Raw genomic sequence first — 9,591 nt, forward strand, 5'->3', positions numbered from 1 at the left:
GAAACTGAGTCTTTGCAGATATAATTAGTAAGGGGATATCATACTGGAGAAGGATATACCTCTACTCCAATAGGAAGTACAAAAAGAAGAAATTTAGACACGGGGAGAGTACCATGTGAAGATATGCCCCTACAAGCCAAGGAACTACCAGAAGCTAAGAGAGAGGCCTAAAACTTATCCCCTCCCCCCACTTTTTAACATGGGTAAATTATTCTTATTTTGCTGTCTTTTCAAACTTTCCTCAAAATGCTTTGTTTGTTTGTTTTTAAACAGAAAAAACATCTCTTGCTTGCCAGTTGTTAGAGAGAGAAAAGTAAGAGAAGAAGACAGTGAGTACGTGGGCAGGCAGATCTGGGAGGTTGAAGACAAAACAGAATCAAGGCTCGTTATGCAAGACGAAGAAGGAAAACTAAGTCAGGTTGTATGATCAGGCCCCCCTGTGGATGACCAGGTGTGAAGTATACTTCACCGGTGCAGGTTCTTCTTTAGTGGACTGACTAGTAGGCCAGGTGAGGAAAGGATGCCATGTTGCTTTTTATTCCATCTCAGCCCTTGCCCCTAATGAGGCAGCTGCTGTGGCTTTGATGCATTTCACTATAATTTCTTCATATTCTTCTTGGGTCAGTAACCCTCCCGTTGTACTTTTTTCTCTTCAAACTTGGGCAGCACAGCTGCAATGTAGCCTTCGGTGGATGGCTTCTCTTGAAGAATAGATGGTTTATGGATGTTTTCTTCACTTCCATCAACTATCCTCTAACACAGTTAGATATGGTATATTCTTCTCCACCTGAGCAGTAAATCTTACACAGGTACAAGTTCTGTGAAAAACTGTGTCCCCCGCTTAAACTTCCCAGAGACTTTGTTCTGAAGTCTGCTACAGTTGGTACTGATTTAATTAAAAAATGCTTTTAATTGTTTTTTCCACTTTGAAGAACTGAATGAGATCCTGCCAACATGATGACATATATTCAGTTAGAGTGCCATAGTATACAGTGGTCCTCACAGGTTTTCCTTTGACATCCTGCTGTTTTTCCACATCTCTGCAGATGCCATTCCCATGGCCTGATTTGTGTCAGTGAGTAGAGAAATGATCCACAAGCAACAGCATCACGGGCTCAGCAGCCAAGGTAGCCACAGGGTCCTTGGGATCGGTAGTCATGGCAACCTCGGGTGCTACAAACCCTCCTAAACCTTATTCTTTTGTAGCATCTTCAGGAGGAGAATGGTCCTGTCAATACCTTAATTTTAGACTTCTAGCCAGAGCTGTCAGATAATAAATTTCTATTGGATAAGCAACCAGTTTGTGGTACCTTAATATAGCAATCCTAGCAAACTAATACCAGGAGGTTGGCATTTTGTTTACAATTTCCTCTCAGGTCATTTGTCAACATTTAAGTTACATATTGATAAGCCAAGTAAATACTGAAAAGTTATTAGTAAAAGTGAGGCAAATTTCCACAAAGTTGCAGTGTTGAGGAGAAAACCCTTGATCTCAGAACCCACTGAAGAGGAGAGATCTTGTTAAATAAACATGGCAAACAGATGGGGAAAAAATAGAAACAATTGCAGACTTTACTTTCTTGGTCTTCAAGATTACTGCAGACAGTGACTGCAGCCATAAAATTAAGAGACGCTTGCTCCTTGGAAGAAAAGCTATGACAAACCTAGATAGCCCATTAAAAAGCAGAGACATCACTTTGCCCACAAAGGTCCGTCTAGTCAAAGCTATGGTTTTTCCAATAGTCATGTATGGATCTGAGAGTTGGACCATAAAGAAGGCTGAGCACTGAAGAGCTGATACTTTCAAATTGTGGTGCTGGAGAAGGCTCTTGAGTCCTTGGACAGCAAGGAGATCAAACCAGTCAATCCTAAAGGAAACCAACCCTGAACATCCATTGCAAGGACCGATGCTGAAGCTCCAATACTTTGGCCACCTGATACCAAAAGCTGATTCATTGGAAAAGACCCTGATGCTGGGAAAGATTGAGGGCAGGAGGAGAAGAGGGTAACAGAGAATGAGATGGTTGGATGGCATCATAGACTGAATGGACATGAGTTTGAGCAGGCTCTGGCAGATAGTGAAGGACAGGGAAGCCTGGTATGCTGCAATCCATGGGGTTGCAAGAAGTTGGACATGACTAAGCAACTAAACAAGAGCAACAAGTAATATTAGCTTTTAAAATAATAATAGTGTATCATGGGGATTAAAATTTCTATAGAATTAAAATACACACTATCAAACACAAACCACATTGTGGGAGAGTAAATGAAGTTAAAGCATTTTAAGGTTCCTATATTGTACAAGAAGAATAAAAGACACAATTAAAGGTAGATTTAAGGATGGATGTTATAATATCTACAATAACACCTTAATTTATATATATATATATCCAACTCTGAAATATATTTTAGATTGTCTTAGATAGGGCTATATTATATCAGATAAAGTAGACTTGAACGCAAGAAATATTAATAGAGACACAGAGGGATATTTCACAATGATTAAAGGGTAAAATCAACTAAATGAACTACAGTTCTAAATATGGATGCATCTAATAACATTGCTTTGGAATCTATAAAGCAAAAAATTGACAAAATGGAAAGGAGAAGTAGATAAATCCACTATCTCTGCTAGAGACATTAACTTGCATCTTTTAAAAATAGCAAAATATCAATAAGGGTATACTGATGGTTCAAAATGCAGAATAAACCAAAATACTTAAACAATATATTGACTTCCAGTTTCCCAAGGACAGAGAAGTCACTACTTCATCCTAATAAATAAAAAGCTGAACAGACTGAAATGTTAACAAATCTTCTTAGATCTATAAGACAGGGGAGAACACAGGACAAACCATTGCCCCCAAGACTGGAGAGACAGAGAGGTAAATACTGGGATTCAAGGCTTACCAGAGCAGAGACTGACAAGCAAAAACCAGTGTAACCAGGACCAGGGTAGAAAAACATAAACTACAATCAGCAAACTATTGAGGGCTCAGTGTGGACAACTCTGAGAGTTAAAAACTCCAGGGGAACCAAGTTATAGGGGTTCTCCGAATCTTTTGTAAGTTTTACCTCCAGGAATTTGACTAGATCCTCAAAGGAAATATCAGAGAAAAATCCCAGTGTGCTTCCAGTAAGGGTAGGGAATGCATATGAATATGCTCAGGTACTGTGTTCATCGTAACAAATCCTGCCCTCAGGGGAAACTAGTTAACCAGAGATCAACCTGCTGGGGTTAGTATCAGAGCTCACGTGACCCGGGGGAGGGAAAATACCCAACTCAGTCAGCACTCATATTTTACATGGGAGACGGGAAATACCCAACCCCAACCCACTTCAGTCATCCTGTCCCACATAGCAGTGAGAAAAAAACCTGAATACTGGTGAAGTGTAAAAATTCAGAGGTAAAATACTGAGGCCTCATCATAGACTACAGAGTTCTTCCTCGTCCCCAACACCTCACCACCACATTACTAAAGGCCTGTTTATAACAGTTTCTTTTATCTGGTATATAATGTTAGGCTATTTAGAAAAAAAAATTATAAGACATGAAAAATGGCAAAAAATACAATGTGAAGAGACAGAGCAAGCATCTGAACAAAACATGAAGAAATTTTGGAATTATCAGACTGGAAATTTAAAACAATTATGATTAATATGCTAAAGTTTCTAATGGATAAAATAGAAAGCATGCAGCAAAAGATGGGTAACGTAAACAGAAAGATGGAAATTCTAAGAAGAACCAAAAAGAAATGCTAGAGATATACTATAACAAAACAAAAAACCCCAAACACTAACTGGAATGAAGGATGCCTTTGATGGGCTTATTAGTAAGCTAGATAAGGCTGAGGCAAGAGCTCGACAATGTATCAATAGAAACTTCAAAACTCAAAAAGCAAAGAGAACAAAGACGGGTGAAAAAAAAAAAAAGAAGAGAAGAGAATACCCATGGACTGTGAGACAACTGCAAAAGTTGTGATGTGATATACCCATAATGGAAATACCAGAAAGAGAAAAAAGAGAGAAAGGAACAGAGGAAATACTTGAAACAACAATGATGGAGAATTTCTTCAAATTAATGTCAGACAACCAAAACACAGATCCAGGAAGATCAGAGAATACCAAACAGGATAAATGTCAATAACATATGTAGAATATCACACTTAACAACTGGAGAATAAACATTCTTTTTAAGCATATGCAAAAAATCTACCAAAATTGACAATACATCCTGGTGGCTCAGATGATAAAGAGTCTGTCTGCAGTGGGAGGCCTGGGTTCGACCCCTGGGTCAAGAAGATCCCCTGAAGGGGGAAATGGCAACCCACTTCAATATTATTGCCTGGAGACTTCCATGGACAGAGTAACCTGGAGGGATACAACTCATAGGGTTTCAGAGAGTTGGACACAAGTGAGTGAGTAACACCCAAGAAAATATCACCAAATATTAAAAGGCTATAATCACAGAGTATATTTTCTGACAGTGGATCTAAGAATTCAGAGACAAAAGATCACTTAAAAAATCTCCAGATTTTTTTTAAACTTATTTATTTTTATTGAAGGATAATTGCTTTACAGAATTTTGTTGTTTTCTGTCAAACCTCATCATGAATCAGCCATAGGTATCCATAAATCCCCTCCTTTTTGAACCTCCCTCCTATTTCCTTCCCCATTCCATCTCACTAGGTTGATACAGAGCCCATGTTTGAGTTTCCTGAGCCATACAGAAAATTCCCATTGGCTATCTATTTTACATATGGTAATGCAAGTTTCCCTGTTACTCTTTCCCTACATCTCACCCGCTCCTCCCCTCTCCCTGTGTCTGTTAGTCTATTCTCTATGTCTGTTTCTCCACTGCTGTCCTGTAAATAAATTCTTCAGTACCCTTTTCCTAGATTCTTTATATATATGTGTTAGAATACGATATTTATCTTTCACTTTCTGACTAACTTCACTCTGTATAGTAGGGTCTAGGCTCATCCACTTTATTAGAACTGACTCAAATGTGCTCCTTTTTATGTCCAAGTATTGGCATCACCGACTCGATGGGCATGAGTTTGAGTAAACTCCGGGAATTTGTGATGGACAGGGAGGCCTGGCGTGCTGTGATTCATGGGGTCACAAAGAGTTGGACACGGCTGAGCGACTGAACTGAACTGAATATTCCACTGTGTATATGTACCACAACTTCTTTAGCCATTCATCTGTCAGTGGACATCTAGGTTGCTTCCATGTTCTAGCTATTATAAATAGTGCTGCAATGAACAATGGGATACATGTGTCTCTTTCAATTTTGGTTTCCTCAGGGTATATGCCTAGAAGTGGGATTGCTTGGTCATATGGTGGTTTTATTCCTAGTTTTTTTAAGGAATCTCTATACTGCCTTCCATAGTGGCTGTATCAATTTATATTCCCACCAGCAAAAGTGTTCCATTTTCCGCACACCCTCTCCAGCATTTATTGTTTGTAGACTTTGTCCGTTGTTTCATTTTCTATTATTTTCTCCCATTCTGAGGGTTGTCTTTTCACCTTGCTTGTAGTTTCCTTTGCTGTGCAAAAGCTTCTAAGTTTAATCAGGTCCCACTTCTTTACTTTTTTAAAAAATTTCTGTTACTCTATGAGGCAGGTCATAGAGGACCTTGCTTTGATTTATGTCATGAAGTGTTCTGCCTGTTTTCCTCTAAGAGTTTTATAGTTTCTGGCCTTATATTCAGGTCTTTAATCCATTTTGAGTTTATCTTTGTGTATGGTGTTAGGAAGTGTTAATATTTCATTCTTTTACATGTAGCTGTCCTTATTTCCCTGCACCATTTATTGAAGTGAAGTGAAGTGAATTCGCTCAGTCATATCTGACTCTTTGTGACCCCGTGGACTGTAGCCTACCAGACTCCTCAGTCCATGAAATTTTTTGGGCAGGAGTACTGGAGTGGGTTACCATTTCCTTCTCCAAAGCATCTTCCTGACCCAGGGAACGAACCTGGGTCTCCTGCATTGCAGGCAGATGCTTTACGGTCTGAACCACAAGGGAATTCCCACCATTTATTGAAGAGGCTCTCTTTGCTCCATTATATGTTCTTGCCTCCTTTGTAAAAAATAAGGCACCCATAGGTGCTTGGGTTTATTTCTGGGCTTTCTACCTTGTTCCATTGGTCTATATTTCTGCTTTTGTGCCAGTACCATACTGTCTTGATGACTGTAGCTTTGTAGCATAATCTGAAGTCAGGAAGGTTGATTCCTCCAGCTCCATTCTTGTTTCTCAAAACTGCTTTGGCTATTCACAGTCTTTTGTGTTTCCATATGAATTGTGAAATTTTTGTTCTGATTCTGTGAAAATGCCATTGGTAATTTGATAGGGATAACTTTGAATATGTAGATTGTGTTTGGTAGTATAGGCATTTTCACTATATTGATTCTTCCTACCCAGGAACATGGAATCTCTTTCCATCTGTTTATGTAATCTTTGATTTCTTTCATTAGTGTCTTATAATTTTCTGTGTATAGTTCTTTTGTTTCCTTAGGTAAGTTTATTCCTAGATGTTTAATTCTTTTTGTTGCAATGGGGAATGGGATTGATTCCTGAATTTCTCTTTCTGATTTTTCATTGTTAGTATATAGAAATGCAAGTGATTTCTGTGTATTGATTTTGCTAAATTCACTGATTAGATCTAGTAATTTTCTGATACTATCCTTAGGTTTTTTCTGTGTATAGTATCATGTCATCTGCAAACAGTGAGACCTTTACTTCTCCTTTTCTGATCTAGATTCCTTTTATTTCTTTTACCTCTCTGATTGCTATAGCTATTAATTCCAGAACTGTGTTGAATAACAGTGGTGAAAATGGACACCATTGTCTTGTTTCTGATCTTAGGGGGAATGCTTTCAGTTTTTCACCATTGAGAATAATGTTTGCTGTAGGATTATCATATAGGGCCTTTAGTATGTTGAGGTAGGTTCCTTCTATGCCCATTTTTTGAAGAGTTTTAATCATAAGTCGGTGCTGAATTTTGTCAAAGGCTTTTTCTGCATCTACTGAGATGATCATATGGTTTTCATCTTTCAGTTTGTTAATATGGTGTATCATATGGATTTGTTTGCATATATTGAAGAATCCTTGCATTCCTGGAATAAACCCAACTTGATCATGGTGTATGAGCTTTTTGATGTGTTGTTGAATTGTTTCCTAAAATTTTGTTGAGGATTTTTGCATTTATGTTCATCAGTGATATTGGTCTATAGTTTTCTTTTTGTGTGTTGCTTTTGTCTTTTTTTGTGTGTTGCCTTTGTCTGGTTTGGGCTTCCCTGGTGGCTCAGAGGTTAAAGTGTCTGCCTGCAATGCAGGAGACCCGGGTTTGATCCCTGGGTTGGGAAGATCCCCTGGAGAAGGAAATGGCAACCCACTCCAGTATTCTTGCCTGGAGAATCCCATGGACAGAGGAGCCTGGTGGGCTACAGTCCACAGGGTCGCGAAAAGTCGGACACGACTGAGCAAATTCACTTTCTTTTCACTTTTGTCTGGTTTTGGTATCAGGGTGATGGTGGCCTTGTAGAATGAGTTTGGAAGTGTTCTTTCCTCTGCAATTTTTAAAAAGAGCTTTAGAAGGATAGGCATTAGCTCTTGTCTAAATGTTTGATAGAACTCTCCTGTGAAGCCATCTGGTCCCGGGCTTCTGTTTTTTGGGATATTTTTGATGACAGCTTCAATTTCAGGGCTTGTAGTTGGATTGTTCATAATTTCTATTCTTCCTGGTTCAGTCTTGGAAGATTGAACTTTTCTAAGAATCTGTCCTTTTTTTCCAGGTTATCCATTTTATTGCCATATAATTGTTCATAATAGTCTGTTATAATCCTTTGTATTTTTGCATTGTCTATTGTAACCTCTCCTTTTTCATTTCTAATTTTGTTGATTTGATTCTTCTCTTTTTTTTCCTGATGAGTCTGACTAAAGGTTTATCAATTTTGCTTATCTTCTCAAACAATCAGCTTTCAGGTTTATTAATCTTAACTATTGTTTCTTTCACTTCTTTTTCATTGATTTTTGCTCAGATCTTTATGATTTCTCTCCTACTAATTTGGGGAGGGGCACATTTGTTCTCCTTTTTCCAGTTGTTTTGTGTAAAGTTAAGTTGTCTACTTGATGTTTCTCTTGTTTCTTGAGGTAGGATTGTATTGCTATAAATTTCCCTCTTAGAACTTAATTTTGCTATTCTGCAAAATTTTGCTGAAATTTTGCTGCATCCCATAGGTTTTGAGTTGTTATGTTTTCATTGTCATTTGTTTCTAGAAATTTTTTGATTTTCCTTTTGATTTCTTCAGTAACTTGTTGGTTATTTAGAAACGTGTTGTTTCATCTCCAAGTGTTTGCATTTCTTTCCGTTTTTTGCCTTGTAACTGACATCTAGTCTCATAGTGGTGTGGTCGAAAAAGATGCTTGACATGATTTCAATTTTCTTAAATTTACTGAGGTTTGATTTGTGACCCAAGATGTGGTCTATCCTGGAGAATGTTCCATGTGCACTTGAGAAGATGATGTATTCTTCTGCACTTGGATGGAATGTCCTAAAGATATCAATGAGATCCATCTCATGTAATGTATCATTTAAGATTCATGTTTCCTTATTAATTTTCTGTTTTGATGATCTGTCCATTGGTGTGAGTGGGCTGTTAAATTCTTACTATTACTGTGTTACTGTCAATTTCTCCTTTTATATCTGTTAGTGTTCGTCTTGTGTACTGAGATGCTCCTATGTTGGGTGCATAGATATTTACAATTGCTATGTCTTCCTCTTGGATTGATCCTTTAATCATTATGTAGTGTCCTTCTTTATCTCTTGTAAACTTTATTTTAAGCTCTATTTTGTCTGATATAAGCATTGCTACTCCAGCTTTCTTTTGCTTCCCATTTGCATGGACTATATTTTTCCACCCTCTCACTTTCAGTCTATATGTGTCTTAAGGTCTAAAGTGGGTTTCTTGTAGACAGCATATATATGGGTCTTACTTTTGCATCCATCAGCCAGTCTGTGTCTTTTGGTTGGAGCATTTAGTCCATCTATATTTAAAGCAATTATTGGTATATACATTCCTATTGCCATTTTCTTAATTATTTGGGGTTGACTTTATAGATCTTTTTTCTTCTCTTGTATTTCTTGACTATATAAGTCCCTTTAACATCTTTCGTAAAGCTGATTTGGTGGTACTGAATTTTCTCAACTTTTTCTTGTCTGAAAAGCTTTTGATTTCTCCATCAATTCTGAATGAGATCCTTGCCAGGTGCAGTAATCTTGATTGAAGATTTTTCCCTTTCAGCACTTTAAATATATCCTGCCATTCCCTTCTGGCCTGCTGAAAGATCAGCTGTTAAGCATATGGGCTTTTCCTTGTATGTTACTTGTTGCTTCTCCCTTGCTGCTTCTAATATTCTTTCTTTGTGTTTAGTCTTGGTTAGTTTGATTAGTATGTGTCTTGGAAGGTTTCTCCTTGGGTTTATCCTGTATGGGACTCTTTGTGCTTCTTGGACTTGATTATTTCCTTTTCCATGTTGGGGTAATTTTCAACTATAGTCTCTTCAAAAGTTTTCTCATACCTTTT

The 9,591-nt window shown here is 37.8% G+C and overlaps 1 pseudogene; it reads right to left on the reverse strand.

Moving 5' to 3' along the window:
* Positions 1-535: 535 nt before the first annotated feature.
* LOC110126853 (protein Abitram-like) lies at positions 536-1,159 on the reverse strand (annotated as a pseudogene).
* Positions 1,160-9,591: the final 8,432 nt, after the last annotated feature.

Source organism: Odocoileus virginianus, chromosome 13 (assembly GCF_023699985.2).
Source record: "Odocoileus virginianus isolate 20LAN1187 ecotype Illinois chromosome 13, Ovbor_1.2, whole genome shotgun sequence".
Lineage (NCBI taxonomy): Eukaryota > Metazoa > Chordata > Mammalia > Artiodactyla > Cervidae > Odocoileus > Odocoileus virginianus.